Consider the following 18,337-nt stretch of genomic DNA (forward strand, 5'->3'; position numbering starts at 1 on the left):
AGATAAAAATAAAATATTAGCATTTCTATTTTTTAAAGCATTCATACATTTCAGCATTTTTTCCGCACCTGCCAAAAACTTTTTCCTTACAGTACTGACGGACCAAATCTTCTTGTGAAAATGTGAGTATGTGGTTATACTCTTTTGGTACATGGCATGGAGTGCAAATTTTAGTACCAGAAGTATTTGTTCAAAGGAAACCTCCAAATGTGACCTCATTTTAAAAACTGCACCCCTGGAGGAATTTATCAAAGGGGTTAGTGAATATTTTTTTTATCCTATAGACCTCTAACAAATTTCTTTACCATTGGCCTATGACAATGAAAAATGTTATGTTACAATATTATGCTCAATAGTTTTCATTTGTAGAATAAATAATGTGCAAAAATGTACCCTATAATTTATTACTCTTTTCTCCTGAGTATGGCAATACCCTATGTGTGGTTGTACATTACTGCTTGGGCAGAGGCTCAGAGAAGGAGTACCACTTGGAGCTAAAATTTAACTGGAATGGTTTTCTTTCACATAATTGCATTTGTAGAATTCCTGAGGTATTAACACAGAGGAAACCCCTCAGAAACTACATTTCTTTTTTTACATATTTGTTTGAATGCTTATTTGAAGCAAGACGATTTGTGGTTTTATTAGGACCATTTTGGAGTATGTACTTTTTATTTTATCTGTTGTGAAACATTATGACATAAAAACTGATGCTGATGTTTTTCTTTAAGGGTGGGATAAATACTTATTTTATAGTTTGCATTGTTATGGACATAATGATACTAAATATGTATCATTTATTTATTTTTTTCATAAATTTTTTCCAATAAAATCCAATCCCCCCCCAAAATAATGTTTTATATGTCACCATATTGGAAAAGCTGTAACTTTTTTTATTTTTTGCGGACAGAGCCAGGTGTGTACATAGTATGATGTACCCCACATAAACCTTTATACTATATAAATTGCTTGCATGCAGTATAATGCCCCTACCCCTTAGCTCTCCATAAAGTATAAATGTTCCTACATAGCCCTCTAAATATTATAATGGCCCACACATAGCCTTCAAAATATTATAATGGTCCCCACATAGCCTTCAAAATATTATAATAGCCCCACATAGCCCTTCATATAGTATAATGTGCCCTATAGTCCTCCATATACTGTACTATACCCCATAATCCCCGATATAGCATACTGCACCCCATAGTCCTTCATACATTATAATTAACTCCCTGTAGTCTTCCATATAGTATAATGCACTCCCCATAGGTCTCCATATAGCATAATGTACCACATAGTCCTCCAAATAGTATAATGCACTCCCCATAGTCTTCTATGTAGTATAATGTACCCCATAGTACTCCATATAGTATAATGTATTCTCCATAATCCTCCATACAGTATGGATAGATTTCTTTAAAAGAGTCGTTCACACGACTGTATTTTTGGCCCAAGTACTGTCCGTAAAAAAACAAAAAAGTACTCGGACCAATGTTATAAAATATGGCAGTACAGACTAGTGACTGTGTGACTCCCAGATGCGCTTGGTATCTCACATCCAAAAAGAGTGCATTGATGGATTCCTCCACTAGAGGCCCCCATAAACATTCACACATCTCCACCTTCCACCTCAGAAGAGCAGAGGGAGCCCGTTAGGGATATAAATAGGGAAGGTGGAGCTAGGTAGTGGAGTCTGGAGTCGACAGAGAGCCAAGTCTGTTGAGAGAGTTCCTCCAGTAGAGAAGCCTGAGAGAGGTCAGCCTGCAGTGGAGCACAGTCCAGACTCAGTTGTAGCTCAGTTAGAGGCGAGTGGAGAGTTAGTACGTAGGGGGCAGAGGAGCTTAATTAGCTCACCCCGAAGAATTTACTGGACACCGGGTCCGAGCTTACCGGGATCTCTACGACCCAGTAAGGCATAACCGGAATCCCTGGAGAACTACAGGTCCCAGGATCGCTAAAGTGCTGATACGTAACAGAGTCGGGAAATACATAGGCCCCGCAAGCTGAGGAGCATGTATTCCAAGAAAAGTCCCTACCACAGCCAGCACAGGACAGAAACAAAGTTTGGCCTAGCTCCAGGCAGGTCAGAAACTTGCTACGCAGAGGGAAGAGACAGGAGGCCCTACACCTGCTCATTGGGGAGGATCCTGATATGCACCCTTAACCCTACAGTGTTCCGGGATGTGCCTGAATTTCCACCAGTAGAAGGTACTGAAGTGACCATCGTGTCCATCCCTGTTCTTGCTCTGACCCGGCTGGGTCTCGCCTGCCCTGCATCCCCCTTTCCGTACGCTTTTCTGAGGCCTAGCTCCACCTGTGGGGAGCTATACCATCGAGCTGTCTTATCATCGGCCTCAGTGGACTGCGCAGCGCTGGTGATATTCACCAGAAGCCACCGGTGGCGTCACGAACTTTCATAAAACTAAGAAACCTATTATCCCAGTATACAATCCCCTTTTTTAAAGCTGACCCCAGGGTACGGGCCCAGGAGCCGACCACTGCGACATCCCCAAGGCCAGGCAATGGCCCAGGTACCGAGTCATCCCCATCCCCTGGGCTAGTCATCCTTTCCTGGCGTCACGAACAGGATCCGCGTGCCCGCTGCAACGACGGAGTGTTATGCCCGTTGCCACCGGGTACTGTGCGCCTTTATTGAAGTGAACTGTATATTTGACTGTGGTGAAGAGTGCCGCCATTGCTGGGCCGCCGAGCGAGAAGAAGGGCGTAACCGCGGGAAACTGAGGGGCATATCTGCAAAAGAGCACGAAGTCCCGGACCCGCCTCACGCCTCGACGTCAAACCAGGAAGCGCCAGGTCCTGGAAGGAGCGTCGCTGAATGCCCTGACGTAGGACGCAAGTGACGTAAGGTCCTGAAAACGACCGTCACCTGCGGAGCAGCGGCCTACCGGAAGAAAAGAAGGTAGGCCACGGTTCGCTAGGGGGGCGCCAGAATGTCCGAGGAATAGCACAACGCCGGAATACCGGTTAACGGCCCTGATGTTCAACCCGCGCCCGACGCCGAGCAGGCCAAAGCGGCCGCTCCACCAGCAGCGCCTGTAGCTCCTGTCATTCCCATAACTCTACCGTACATTCCTGGAGCAAAGTGGCTCCCCCAGTACAACGGCAAACCAGATACCCTGTCTGGATTCAAACGGAAGATATGCGGTATCTTGGACATGTACTCTATGACAGGCAAACAGAGATCCGCTGTTGTATTAGGACAACTGACTGGTGCTGCGGAGTGGGAAGTGGAAACAAGGTTGCCGCAGACCCGGAGTCAGTGTCCGCAATCTTTCAAAAGCTACAGAGGATCTTACTGAGGCGGACCTCCGGATGAGGTTCTACAACTGTTCCCAACAGCCGGAGGACAATGTTCGGGACTACGCCTGGCATTTACAGGGGGCCCTGCGGGCTCTGAAACAGGTTAGTCCAACCAGCATCGAAAATGAGAACAAAATGCTGAAGGAACAGTTTGTCCGGGGACTGAGGTCTCCAGAGGAGAGCAGGACTGTGCGCTGGTGGTCCCTGGATCATCCAGATGCCACCTTTGACTGCAGCCCCTGGAAACAAATGCTATCCAGTGTTACCAGGATGGGGCTACCCCGTGCCTGCTACACCCACCTTTTCCCCAGTGGCTGCTGAAGCTAAGGTTCCAGCAATGTCCCCTAGAGAGCTGGACAGTCTATGCTCTGAAGTGCGCCAGTTGAGCAAAACCCTGACCACAGTGCTGAGTGCCCTGCAGCTGCGGACGGAGCCCGAGGAAGGAGGGAAAATCCTGTTAGCCGATAGCCCTGAGGATGTCCCCTGGATGCGAAGGAGGAGGAGGCCAACACCACCCTCTACGAGGATGAGTGACCAGCGCCGTCCACAGAAGGACCCTGCCTGCTACCGCTGCTGCAAGACCGGACACACCGCCCAGAATTGTCCTTTAAACGAGAAAACCCTGGGGCCGAGGGCCGACACCCAGGAGTAGATTCCCCAGGCCCTTCAGACTAGTACAACAGGTTCATCGGAGGAAGACCTTTCCTCTCTATTGTGTTGGATGGGATCCCGACGCACGGTCTGCTGGACACAGGATCTCAGGTAACCCTCATGCCTGACGTCCTCTACAAGAGGTTCTGGTCCATGGACGACCTACGTCCACCAGCTCCAAATCTTTCTGTTTATGCCTCAAATGGACTCCCCCTTAATCTAATCGGGGTAAAGGTGGGGAGAGTGGAGCTGAAGGACCAGGGGCTAATTGTAGTAGAGACTAATCCTGATGACACCAATCCGTATATGGTACTTGGCACAAACATTGTGGTAACTGTTTGGGAGAAGTTGTGTTCTTGCTCCAACAGATAGCTGACACTGCCAGACCAAGACAAAGGAGGGCACTGCAGAAGGAGATCCGAGTCCTGATGTACCAACAGCAAGTAAGGTTAACAGAAGGAGAAATTGGTAATGTGTGGGTGACGGACCCCATACCCATTGTCATCCCTCCATTGAGTGAAATGCTCATGTGGTGTCGAGCTGCTATAGGTCTTAGAGGACAGAGCTACCAGGCGGTAGTAGAACCCCTTTGCTCCGAGCATAGACCCATGCTCTTAACCGCCAGGGGAGTGGTAGATGTACGCAATGGGAGGGTGCCCGTCCGTCTTCTCAACTGTGGGGAAGACGAGGTCAGACTGCCACGTTATGCCACTGTTGCCAAATTACATTCTGTAAATAACAACTGCATTCACAAGGCGGAGTCCTTAACCTCACCAGATGAAGTGGAGGATAATGACCCTGCAACCCAGGTGGAGGATTGGTGTCAACAGCTCCATGTTGGGACAGACACCACTCCTGCCCATCAGAAACAGGGTGTACACCGGGTGTTCAAGAATACGCGCAGGTGTTCAGTAAACATCCGCTTGACTTCGGGAGGATTAAGGGGGTTCAACACCATATCCCCACAGGCGAGCATCCCCCAATCAAAGAACATTATAGGCCTATACCACCAGCTCACTACCAGAAGGCAAAGGAAATGCTGCACGACATGAGAAAGGCGGGGGTAGTAAGGGATAGTTGTAGTCCCTGGGCAGCTCCCCTAGTGCTAGTTAGGAAAAAGGACGGGAGCATGAGAATGTGTGTAGATTACTGACAAGTAAATAGCATTACACATAAAGATGCATACCCTTTACCATGCATAGCGGAGTCCCTAGCTGCCTTAAAGTCTGCAAATTACTTTTCCACCCTTGACCTCACTAGTGGGTACTGGCAAGTAGCTGTGGCTGAGGAGGATCAGGAGAAGACGGCCTTCACTACCCCGATGGGACTCTGCAAGTTCAACAGTATGCCGTTTGGACTCTGCAATGCCCCGGGACGTTCCAGAGATTGATGGAATGCTGCCTAGGACACCACAACTTCGAGACTGTGTTACTTTACCTGGACGATGTGATAGTGTACTCCAAAATGTATGAGGACCACTTGAAGCACCTGGCAGAAGTATTTGAGTCGCTGTCCCTCAAAGTGCCACCTGCTCAAGAGAAAGGTACAGTACCTGGGGCACATTGTCAGTCCGTAAGGGGTAGCACCAGACCCGGAGAAGGTCACAGCCATCCAGAAGTGGCTGGAGCCGAAGAACCTCAAGGAGGTGCGTCAGTTCTTGGGACTAGTAGGATACTACCGGAGGTTTGTAAAAGACTACACCAAGAAAGTAGCCCCTCTGCAAGACCTCCTGGTAGGGCAGTCCCCCAAAGGCAGAAATCCCCCATTCCACTGGGGTAAGGAGCAAGCCGAGTCATTTCAGGAGATGAAGGAGATCCTGACAGGTGATGAGATCCTAGCCTACCCTGACTACAGCCAACCGTTCCTGCTGTATACTGATGCCAGCAACGAAGGGCTGGGCGCTGTCTTAAGTCAGAAGCAGAATGGCCAAGAGAAGGTAATCGCATATGCAAGCAGGAAGCTCCGCCCGACCCAGAGGAACCCAGAGAGCTATAGAAGCTTTAAGTTGGAGTTCCTGGCCTTGGTCTGGGCCATCACTGAAAGGTTTAAGCACTATCTAGCCTCCAGTAAGTTTACTGCCTTCACTGATAACAACCCCTTGACCCATCATGAAACAGCTAAGCTCGGGGCACTGGAACACCGATGGATGGCTCGGCTGTAAAATTACCAATTCACGATTAAATACCGGATGGGCCGCAAGAACGCCAACGTCGATGCCCTGTCCAGGATGCCTCACCAGTCAGACACAGAAGAAGAAGTGGATGACCTGGAAGAGATTGAGCTACCTGCATTTCACCAGAATGGGATGATCCACGAGCAACGAGCCTCCAGGAGGCAGCGTGGGAAGATGTTAAACCCCCTGCCTCACCACAGCTGGAAAGAGACCTAGGACAGTGACCCGGTTGTCAGCCGCATCAAGGAGCTGATAACCCAAGAAGGTTCCTCCCTGGAAAAAGACGCGTCTCTGCAAGCAAAGCAGCTGAGGAACGAGAGAAGCCGGCTGTTTATCTACCGTGAGAAGTTGTGCCAGAGGTACGTTAATCCAAAAACCCATGAGATGGTATGGCAGATAGTTGTCCCGAAGACAGACATCCAAATGGTGTTGGAGGCCTACCATGATAAGGCAGGGCACTTTGGCTGGAAAAAGCAAGAGACCCTGCTGAAGTGTGGATTCTACTGGGTAGGAATGCGCAGCTCCATTGAGCGGTGGTGCCGAGACTGTGGACCCTGTAGCCTAAGAAGAAAAGACTACAGCAGCCAGAAGGCACCCCTGCAACCAATCGCTCCCGTCAAAGACCAGCAGCAACGACGTTCCAACCGTATTTCGGTAGACCCCATGGTTATCCTGAGCAGGTGCTGACGGACCAAGGCCTGGCCTTTGAGGCTGAGTTGTTCTAGGAGTTCTGCCATTTGTATGGTTGTAAGAAGATAGGAACTACACCGTACCACCCACAAACCAATGGTCTCTGCGAAAAGATGAACAACATCATCATCGACCTGCTAAAGACCATACCACTTGAGGAGAGGAATCAGTGGCCAGACCTACTACCTGACCTAGTGGATAGTGTTGAGCCACCCCCGTAGTGTTCGAGTTCGGTTCGGTTCGTCGAACACCCGTATGTTCGCCGAACTGTTCGTCGAACTGTTCGTCGAACACCTTCGAACACCGTTAAAACCAATGGCAGGCAAACAAAAACACATAGAAACACATAGAAAACACCTTCAAAAGTGTCCAAAAGCTGACAAACTGCTCAGAAGACACAACTAACACATGGAAAAGTGACAAGTACATATAGTCATGCGAAAAGAAAAGAGGTGGAGGAGTAAAAGGACGGGGAGACACAGATATAGGCATGTCATGCCCTTCTAAAACCAAAAAAGTGCGAAGCTGACACGGCCAGTCCATTCCTGCCTGTGCCACCTCCGTGTCGCCGGGTTTGTGCCAGAGCCACGGTGGACCCTGACGGCCAGCCCCCCTCTCCCAATACTGGTGCCTGTCCGCTGGTGGGTCGAGCCCCCCCGCGGTGGGGGGGGGGGGGTAACATCTGCAGAAGAAAGACCATCTTCCAGCCAAACTAAGATGTCTACTTCTTTTCGTGGACAATGTGATACGATCCCTTTCATACGGACACGCCCATTGCTACAAATTCCAGATGAGGCACAAAAACAGCAGGTGCTTCAACGGATATCAAGTGCTCCTTCAAGTGGGCTCTCCTCCACCTCAACTTCAACATCACAAATACTCCAGTCCTCAGAGGTGTCACCCCAATTGCACTTGCTTCCTCACAGCTCCCAAGTCTCCAGCTGCCCGTCTGAGTATGGGGTAACACAGATGGTTGAGTCTGCACAGCTGTTTACTCATACTATAGCCTGGGAAACGGAGGTCTGCTCCAGAGCTTCTGTTAATACAGACGAGGAAATGATCTGCACTGATGCCCAGAATCTTAATAAGTCAGACCAGGACCAGATGAAGAAGGTTCTGAGCATAATGTAGACCCTCGTTCCCAAACTGTAACTCCTGGAAGCACGTCAACAACTGCATCCTCAACCACAACTCTGCCTCTGACCACAAGTCGTAGTGGCTCTTCAGGTCGCATGGGCTCTAAGCCTTGCATAGCCTGGGCATTTTTTCAGATCGATAAGGATGACCCAACTCGTGTTATCTGTAATATTTGTCACCAAAAGCTAAGTAGAGGCCAAGAAATCCATAGTTTGAGTACTTCATGCATGAACCGTCACATGGATATGAAGCATAAGTTGCAGTGGGAAGCTCACTGTGCTACAATGCGGCCTAGCGGGCCGGGCCAACCACCGTCTGCCCCATCTTGTGCATCCGCGGCCTCTTCATCCTCTGTGACTGGGGGGACAGCAGTCACACATGTTTTTGGATGCAGACCTGCCACCTCTTTACCCGCAACAGCCAGTTTGAATGGCAGGTCGTCAGTTCATTTGGAAGTGGAAACACCTGCTGGTGTTGAGCGCTCTCCGACATCGAGAGCACCACCTTTGGATCAAGGCAATCTAACATGTCCGCCTGCATCTTTCTCACAGACCGGCAGTTTGCTGGGGACACCCTATTCAACCCCGTCTAAGCACAACAGCCAGCCCTCGGTCCCTCAGATGTGGACAAGTAAAAGACCATTTCCTCCTAACCATGACAAAGCTAAGAGGTTGAATTTCACCATCTGCAAGCTGTTGGCTACAGAAATGCTGCCTTTCCGCCTGGTGGACACAGAGGATTTTCGAGACCTTATGTCCGTCGCAGTGCCCCACTACCAGATGCCCAGTCGGCCCTACTTCTCAAAGAAAGGTGTGCCTGCGCTCCACCAGCATGTCGCACACAACATCACCGCTTCTTTGAGAAACTCTGTGTGTGACAGGGTGCATTCCACCACAGACATTTGGACGAGTAGGCATGGACAGGGTCGCTGACTGAGCACTGGGTAACTATGGTGACAGCAGGACATGGGGCTGCTGTTCAAGTCTTACCGTCCCCACGAGTTGTGCGTCAATCCTCTTTATCTCGAAGTTCCTCCACTGCTTCTGCCTCCTCAACCTCCTCTCGGTCCTCCACCTGCACCCAAAGCCTGTCTGGTAATGCCACCTGCTTTCTAACTGCGCAGAAGGAATCCTGCACACCTCCTTACTATGCTGGCAGCAGGGCTCAATGGCATCAGTGTTTATTTTGAAATGTCTGGGAAATGTGAGTCACACAGCTGAGGAGTTGTGGTCAGCTCTGGAGACCCAATTTCATGAATGGTTGTCTCCACTGGACCTGCAACCAGGGAAGGCCGTGTGCGACAATGCTGCAAACCTGGGTGCGGCCCTTCGCCGGGGCAATGTCACACACGTGCCTTGTATGGCTCACGTGTTGAACCTGGTTGTCCAGCAATTTTTAGCCCACTATCCCGGACTAGATGGCCTTCTGCAGAGGGCACGGTCGCTGTGTGCTCACTTCCGCCGTTCGCATACCGCAGCTCAACGACTTACATCTCTACAGAAGTCATTGGGCCTGCCAGTTCACCGGCTGAAATGCGATGTGCCGACACGGTGGAATTCAACTCTGCACATGTTGCAGCGACTGCGGCAGCACCGACAAGCCCTGGTGCAAAACGTTCTGACGTATAGCCTGGGCCAACGAGATCTAGAGTGGTCTCAGATCAGGGACCTATGAAGTTGACGAGCCCCCTGGGCCGTGGGGTACCCGGAGCCGGGCCGGTAGACGCTGGGGGTTGTAGTCACTGTGGCGGTGACCCAGTCCGTGACCCAGGGCGGTCAATCCAAGGGTAATTTGTATATATGGGTTTTATAATGTCCGACTACGCCACCTGTGGAGTGCGGCCAAAGGGGCCGCCACTGCGGAACAGTCCTCTGAAGCTGGTGGTTTTGCAGCAATGGTATTATTACTCCCCACAGGAAGAGTGTAGCTTCAGGGCAGTGTGGGTGGATGATGGTGGTTGTAGTGCAGGGCGTAAGTAATGAACACAGAGTCCGTGTGATGCAGTCCCAAGATCTTTACTCACAGTTGTTTGCAGTCCAGATTACAGGTACCAGAGCAATCTCACCCGTCGTGCTGTGCATACTCAGTGAGGGGCTCAGTCCACCCCCAGAGAGCTCCCGAGTACTTAGAAGGACCCCCTTCTGTGTGTCCTTTCTCTGGTCTTCTCCCTGCACCTCACACCCAGTGACACTTCTATCCGGTATCCTCGGGCCTTGGCGGGCGACGTGTGTTCCGTCCCCTGGGTCCTATGTGGCTACCTTCTTAGTGAGACTGGTGTGGACTTTGGCCTGCAGTACATGAAATGCTGCAGCCTCCGGTTTCTAGTTGAGCCTTGCTGTTTCTCCGCTAGTTGAGGGACCGGTTCCCCTTATCTGGCCTGACCCCTCTACCTCCTGGTAGCAGCGGGCGTACGGGTGGCCTTCTGCACTGCCCGTACCCCTAGGGTCCCTTTGGTTCCTGGAGCCTTCCTGCTCCCACTCCTCTCTTCTCTCCTTCAGTCCTGGGCCTCCCAGGCTAGGCCCGCCTCCGGAGCAAAGCTCATGCAGAGCCTCTGCTCCTGTCACTTCTCCTCCTCTGACTTGCTTGCTCTTTCTAAGATGGCTTCCTATTTATACTCTCCCTGTCATGTGCTCCCCTAAGCTGCTCCCCTAAGCACCCACTACATAGGACCCTCCCGCCAGCTAGGGACCTGGGACTGTGCTCTCCCTTAGGAGCAATCTTGCCCTACCCCCACTGTGGGTATGTGTTGGATGCAGGTGTTAGGATCCCGAGCCATACTCCTTCCTTACCTGAGGGTGAGATACTACACCTCTGGGCGAGATGCAGTAACTCTGTGGCGACTGAACCCTCAGGGGCGCCACACACCCTTCTGCACAGTTTTGAAATGGCGATAAAGATGTTTAGTGCTGACGACGATGCCATTATCAGCATGACTATTCCAGTGATTTACATGCTGGAGCACACATTAAATAGAATTCAGGGTCAGGTGGTGGGACAAGAGGAGGTGGAGGAAGTAGAGGAGGAGTCGTATGCGGAAGGGATAACATCTCCAAGGTCCAGATGGTCGGCAGCACCAAGGCGGCAGGCATGGGAGGGTGGGGAGAGGGATTAACCAGGGCACATGGTAGCAGCCAAACTGTTGAGAAAGGTGCAGGAGCCGAGGAAGAAGTGGAGGACGAACTGGCGATGGGCATGTAAGACTCATCAGATGAGGGAGACCTTGATCACATTTCTGTTGTGCAAGGTTGTGGGGAGAGGGCAGAGGAAGGAAGCATGATTCTTACCTCGCTACCAACACAAGGACTTGGTCCTCCTGGATGCGCAAGACACATGAGTGCCTTCTTGCTGCACTACCTGAAACATGACCCTCGGATTGTCAGAATTCAAAGTAATCCCGACTACTGGGTTGCCACACGCTTAGATCCCCGGTACAAAAGTAAATTTGCCGAAATTATTCCTGCCATAGAAAGGGATTCACGCATGCAGGAGTATCTGCAGACGCTGTTGCAGAATCTTACATGTGCTTTTCCACAAAACACCAGTGGTGCACGTAGTGAATCTCACAGTTCTAACTTGCCAACCGTGGGACTGTCGAGTCTTCATCTCTCAAACAGTAACAGTAACACAGTATCTGCTGGTAACAGCAATTTTGTGGAATCGTTTCACCACTTTTTTAGACCATCCTTTGCAAGGCCACAGGAGACAAGAAGTCTGACACATAGTCAACGCCTAGAGAGGATGGTACAGGAGTATCTCCAAGTGAACATCGAAGCCATTACTGTGTCACTGGACCCTTGCTCATTTTGGGATTCCAATCTGGAAAAATGGCCGGAGCTCGCCACTGACGCCTTGGAGATCTTGTCATGCCCTGCAGCCAGTGTTCTCTCTGAACGTGTGTTCAACGCTGCTGGTGGTGTGCTGACAGATAAGCGCACGCGGCTGTCCACTGAGAATATAGTCAGACTCACGTTCATAAAGATGAACAAATCATGGATTCGCAAGGACTTTTCTACCCCTGTGTCATCCTGGGGAGACTAAGGGCTTGAGGATTTGGTAAAATCACCTCACCAACCGTTTTAAGCAACTGTGGGGCAATTGATGCCACTTAACCCTAGAACGCATGACCATAAAAATCTACACTTTCACATACCTGGGGCCTTTTAGGCCCGTGTGCAAATAACATGGAATAACTCAAACTCATATGACAAACAACTATATACATGAAGAATACCTAGAGTTTCAAAATTCTAACTAAAGTAATCTTGCAGAAAATAGAAAACAATTAACAGGGTGGGCCTGCGAGGCCCCAGGTATGCGTTCTAGGGTTAAGTGGTGTCTGTGCCACAATTTTGGGAAAAAATGGAGACTCTTTTTGGAGTCCCCTTGCTGTGTCTTACGTGAAGTTGGCATCGTCAATTTTGGGTGCCTTGGGTCGCTCCCGCCCCCTTTTAACTGTAAGAAACTACATACACTATGGCTTGGGGTAAACACAGATGGGTGAGCCTGAAGAGCTGTTTACTCAGAAGTCTGCTCCAAAGCTTCAGTGTCTGCTAGTCAGCGTAGAATTTTTAACTGCATCTAGCCTAGGCAATACTTTGGGCGTAGTACCCCAGCTGCGAAGCAAGCTGCACCGCCTGTGTATCTAATAAGAATTTTTAAATGCATCTAGCCTAGACAGACTGTGGGGACCCCCAACCAAACCCAGACGCTCAGCCCCCCCTACTGCCCCCCTTTCCTTGTCAATACAATAATGTAACTCTTGCAACTTGATGGGTGAGGATCGGTCACAGCTTTATTAACTCTTTATACTCATTTCATTAGAAAGGTATTTTATTTCTAAAATATTTCAGCTTGTTGCAGCATGCCCTGGGTCTCCACTCCGGCAAGTTGGCTAACAAGTGTAACTGTCCAACATGTCCTTTCTATTTCCAGGCCACGGAGGATCCTGCGTACTCGTATGCAGGACTCTGACCCCCACCCATCACTCTTAACGCCTGTTCCACTCTGTCCTGGAGTCCTGACAGGAATATGTCCAGTCCAATATCCATTAAGTGAACACCGTCGGGCCGTATGAGGCCTACTTTATTCCTTCCAGTTGTCAGTGTCGTATCACTACACTGCCTCTGTCTCTTCTAAATTTTGCCATCCGAATATTTATTACCCACCTTGTCTGTTCGATGGCCGTGATGTCTCGCGCACCTTGCCATACCGCTATCGGCACAATCTCTAGTTAGTTTTGTGAAAAATTCTCTGAAGCGCTCAGTGTCTAGTTTCATTATTGCCATTAGTTATGCGCTCTTGTGATGACCTAGGTTGTTTCCCCCGGCCTGTATAACTAAGATGACCAGACCTCTTGCCTCTCTCCCTACCTTGATTACCTCCATTAGTACCTGTGGCCATAGCAGGCCTCTAATACCTCTCCAGTTGAAATATGTGTTATGAAACTTTAATTTCCTCCCGCCTGGGCGGACTTTCGCCCTTTTTTCTGCCCAATATATATACGAGTGGCCTATCACCCACACTGTTGGCTTAGCGTCACCTGTAAAAGAAACAAACCACGTTAGGATAACAAGTCCGGTCTTATGTATCTCGCCAAACACGTGGACCGCCATCTCCCTATCCTACGAACTTCCGTTTCTGACAGTCATGCTCTTGCTGCTTCTGCGGCCGCGCCTATGCGGAATGAGTGTGTCCCGTAATCTTTGGGGTGGTTCCCTGCCGATGTTATGCATTTATTAAATATAGCTTGGAACTGGTATCTTGATAATGGCGTTCCATCAATGTGTGATAGGAAGAAATTACTTTGTGATCTGATGGTTATATATGTTTTTACTATTGTTACCCGACTCAGTGTACCATTTGTGGGTTGTAGAAGTACCCAAGTGCCCCTGCCTGCTGGAACCGTTTTCGATTGGCTATGACTACGTCCTGGTGTAATAAGCCTCCACTGGTGGTAATTTTGGATTGAGAGACTAATTCGCTTACGCAAATGCAGTAGACAGTAGTGTTGCTTCAAATTGTGAGTGTCATGTTAATGGTGTTAGGGATATGATGTGAGAAATTAGTTTTAGTGACACGGGACGGGACGTCTACACTCCTGACTTGGCTGACCAATTTTCCACCCTTTTGTGGATTGTCTGATGATGAATCTTTGTCACATCTCCCCAATTCAGTAGTTGGAAGTGAAATGCTACTCCGGTCAGACACCGCTGCGCTGACGCCCCTGATATGCCCCTCATCATTAGCTGGTGGAGAAATTCTATGGTGACTTGTGATCTGGCTTGTTCACTTTGGTCAACCCGTCTGCCTGCTACTAGTCGAGTCCACTCTTCCCATGACTTACCGTATGCTTGCCATGTCGATGGGGCAACTGACGCTCTGATTAATGGCATCAACTATTCGCCACTAGATCCCATAGGGAGGGTGGGCAACTGTTGCCCGATGGGTCGGCATTGGGTAAGAGCTCTGTGAAAATCTGCCAAATGAATTGTGATAAAGGGTTAGCAGCAGCTTTAGACCCCTCAGCATCGTGGCTAGCGCGGACCCATACATTGCGTTTTAGGCACAGGAATGCTAGCCGGCGTAGTAGGCCTAGCACTGGGAGAGACGATGATGCCATCTTATTAATGCAGTGCGCTAGGCTGGTGTTTTTTGTTATGAAGCGTATATTTTTGTTAGCCAGCCGCGTGCCCCATATTTCTATTGCTACCACTATTGGGAAGAAAAATTATTTTCAGGGCTAGATGCAGCTAAAAATTATTATTAATTTCAAAGCTGGTGGAGCTTGGTATAGATGGCCTAATACAATGAGTACCACACACTGCTACAAGCCCAAATATTTTTTCAGAGCTAGATGCAGATAAAAATTATATTGAATTTGCAACCTGGAGGAGGTTAGTATAGATGGACTAATAGAACAAGTCTCACACACTGCTACAAGCCAAAATATTTTTTCAGAGCTAGATGCAGAAAAAAATTATATTGAATTTGCAACCTGGTGGAGGTTAGTATAGATGGACTAACAGAGCAAGTCCCACTCACTGCTACAAGCCGAAGCCCAAATATTTTTTCAGAGCTAGATGCAGATAAACATTATATTGAATTTGCAACTTGGTGGAGGTTAGTATAGATGGACTAATATAAAAGTCTCACACACTGCTACAAGCCGAAATATTTTTTCAGAGCTAGATGCAGAAAAAAATTATATTGAATTTGCAACCTGGTGGAGGTTACTATAGATGGACTAATAGAACAAATCCCACACACTGCTACAAGCCAAAGCCCAAATATTTTTTCAGAGCTAGATGCAGATAAAAATTATATTGAATTTGCAACCTGGTGGAGGTTAGTATAGATGGACTAATAGAACAAGTCTCACACACTGCTACAACCCGAAATATTTTTTCAGAGCTAGATGCAGAAAAAAATTGTATTGAATTTGCAACCTGGTGGAGGTTAGTATAGATGGACTAATAGAACAAGTCTCACACACTGCTACAAGCCGAAGCCGAAATATTTTTTCAGAGCTAGATGCAGATAAAAATTATATTGAATTTGCAACCTGGTGGAGGTTAGTATAAATGGACTAATAGAACAAGTCCCACACACTGCAACAAGCTGAAATATTTTTTCAGTGCTGGATGCAGATAAAAATGATATTGAATTTGCAACCTGGTGGAGGTTAGTATATATGGACTAATAGAACAAGTCCCACACACTGCTACAAGTTGAAATATTTTTTCAGAGCTAGATGCAGATAAAAATTTTATTGAATTTGCAACCTGGTGGAGGTTAGTATAGATGAACTAATAGAACAAGTCCCACACACTGCTACAAGCCGAAATATTTTTTCAGAGCTAGATGCAGAAAAAAATTATATTGAATTTGCAACCTGGTGGAGGTTAGTATAGATGGACTAATAGAATGATGCTATGCCCAAAAGGTTTTACTTCACTAGGTGCTGTAAAAAAATTTGTATTCTATACACAGGTGGTGTAGCTTGCAACACCGATAGGCTTCTCCACTGACTAACACACACTGCAAGAGGACAAAAAGGATTTGCTTTGCTAGATTTAGCCAAATGCTGTGAAAAAAACTTGCACAGCACTGGAACAGACCTGCCTGGCAAAAAGTGATAGGAACTGATGTAACCTAGCCCTGAAAAGGACTGCAATTACAATTAGTCTTTACTCCCAACCTATCTATTTAAGAGCACAGACCTGCCTGATAAAAGTGATAGGAACTGATGTAACCTAGCCCTGAAAAGGACTGCAATTACAAATAGTCTTTACTCCCAACCTATCTGTTTAAGAGCACAGACTATTCCCTACTCCCAAGCTATTTGTGCGAAAATTGGCTTGAAATTAACAAAGTATAGCGCACACAGCAACAGCGGTGCCGTCTAACACGCAGCTGCAGCAGTGAGAAAATGGTGGCGACATTGAAAATGGCTGGGTCTTATAGGGCAAGGACATGTGACATACACTGCCAATGACACATGCCCTTGCTTGTGTGAAAAAAAGCAGTTCGCTCCATGTGTGCGCTGCTAATAGGCTGACAGATTGCACCTCCCCACTGTAAATGCGGGAAAGAGAAAAAAAATGGAGATCTTCATTATTTCTGCAGAGATCCATCCCCTGCCCCTCCCCCCGCCCCGCTGTACACTCAAACTGCGTATTAACATTAATTTTCAGCATTGCTGAGAAAAAATCCAGTTATGATTTTGGTGCACGAACAGTTATCGAACATAACCTCGAACAGCCGAATTTTTTTCAAATTGCTCGTGTTCGCCGAACGGCTCGAACACCACCCAAAACAGCTCGAATTTGAGATTGGCGAACAGTTCGAGTCGAACACTGCTCATCTCTACTAGTGGATGTGTATAATCATATACCAGTAAGTTCCACCAATTGCACTCCGGCATATCTCATGCGGCCAAGGCCAGGAAAGCTGCCCATGGATCTGGATCTTGGTGTTGTTGAGCCTGAAGCTGATATGACCACTGAGGACTGGGACACGACCAGACAGGAGCAGTACAGAAGAATACAGGCCTGTGTCGAGGACATTGTCACTCGGGTGAGAGAAAAGCAGGAGGCGCACTACAACAAAAACGCGCCCGCAGAACCCTTCACACCTGGTGAAGTAGTACTAAAAAGGAAAAGACGAAACCACAAACTTGACGATCAGTGGGAAAAAGAACCCTACACTGTGTTGAATTCAAGATTCAATCACAAGAAGACCTGCATAATCAGTCGAGATGGAGAAAGAATGTCTGCAACAGTGTCCAGGGACCACCTAAAGTTGTGTCCAGACTTACTGAAACCCCAAGAAGAAGTGCCTCTCATTATCTCGGAGGAGCCTAAAGAAACAGTGATCCACACTGACTTAGGAGATTTCCCGGCAGATTGGCCTTAACTAGGAGGAGCAGTAGTCATCCCTGTAATTACCTTCTACCCACAGCAAGAAGAACCTATAAGTGCTGCAGAAGAGCCTGCTCAGGCAGAATCCCCGGAAGAAGGATCCCCGGTTGGAACAGAGCAAGAAGGCCCAGCCAATGGTATGCTTGCTAGTCCAGTAGAGAGGTCAATACAGTCATGTAGCCCCTCCACACCTAGTACTGACACATTGGGAGGTAGTACACCTACTAGTACTTCACACATCCCGGTACTACGCAGATCAACACATAGCATGCGAGGTAAACCCTCTGTCAGATACACTCAGTAAAATAGTCAAATTTCTGGAATGCAGATAGTTACCTTTGGGGTATTAAATTGAAATGTTTTGCATTATATTGTGTACCTTCTTATAAGTATGTCTTTATTAATTTGTGCTTTACCTTGTAAATAGACAATTCAAGTGATATGGACACTTTACCTTATTAATTCCTTTATTATTTGCCTAAGAACTACGTGGCTGAGGACTGTGTGCAGCCCCAAAAACTGCTTTTTGCATATAATTGCATTCCATGGAGTGCCCCTTTTAGGTGACCTCAGAAGGAAAACCTGTCTGGAGTGTCTCTACTGGAGGCCCAACTTGGGATCTTCATGCCCTGCAGCCACCCCAGGGCCTACGTTGAGGGTTTGGGACAGGTCCCTCAAACCACCAAGTACTCTACCCTGTGAGATGGACATCCTGTCTGGAAACCTCACCACAAGAGACTTGAACTCTGAGGACGCTTTGTACCTGTTTATGTTTTTGTTATGCAATGTTTAAGAAATGCGCCTCCCATAAAGGGAAGATTGTTAATGGTCATTGTTGTTATAAAATGTACTTCAGCCCTGGAGTGCTGAGCTTTGCTAGGGGGGAATGTGACGCCCAGCTGCGCTTGGTATCACAGATCCTAGAAGAGTGCATTGATGGATT

This window comes from Phyllobates terribilis, unplaced genomic scaffold (genome assembly GCF_046119375.1).
Source record: "Phyllobates terribilis strain yellow unplaced genomic scaffold, ASM4611937v1 Scaffold_1__5_contigs__length_1240528914, whole genome shotgun sequence".
In the NCBI taxonomy this organism is placed as follows: Eukaryota; Metazoa; Chordata; class Amphibia; order Anura; family Dendrobatidae; genus Phyllobates; species Phyllobates terribilis.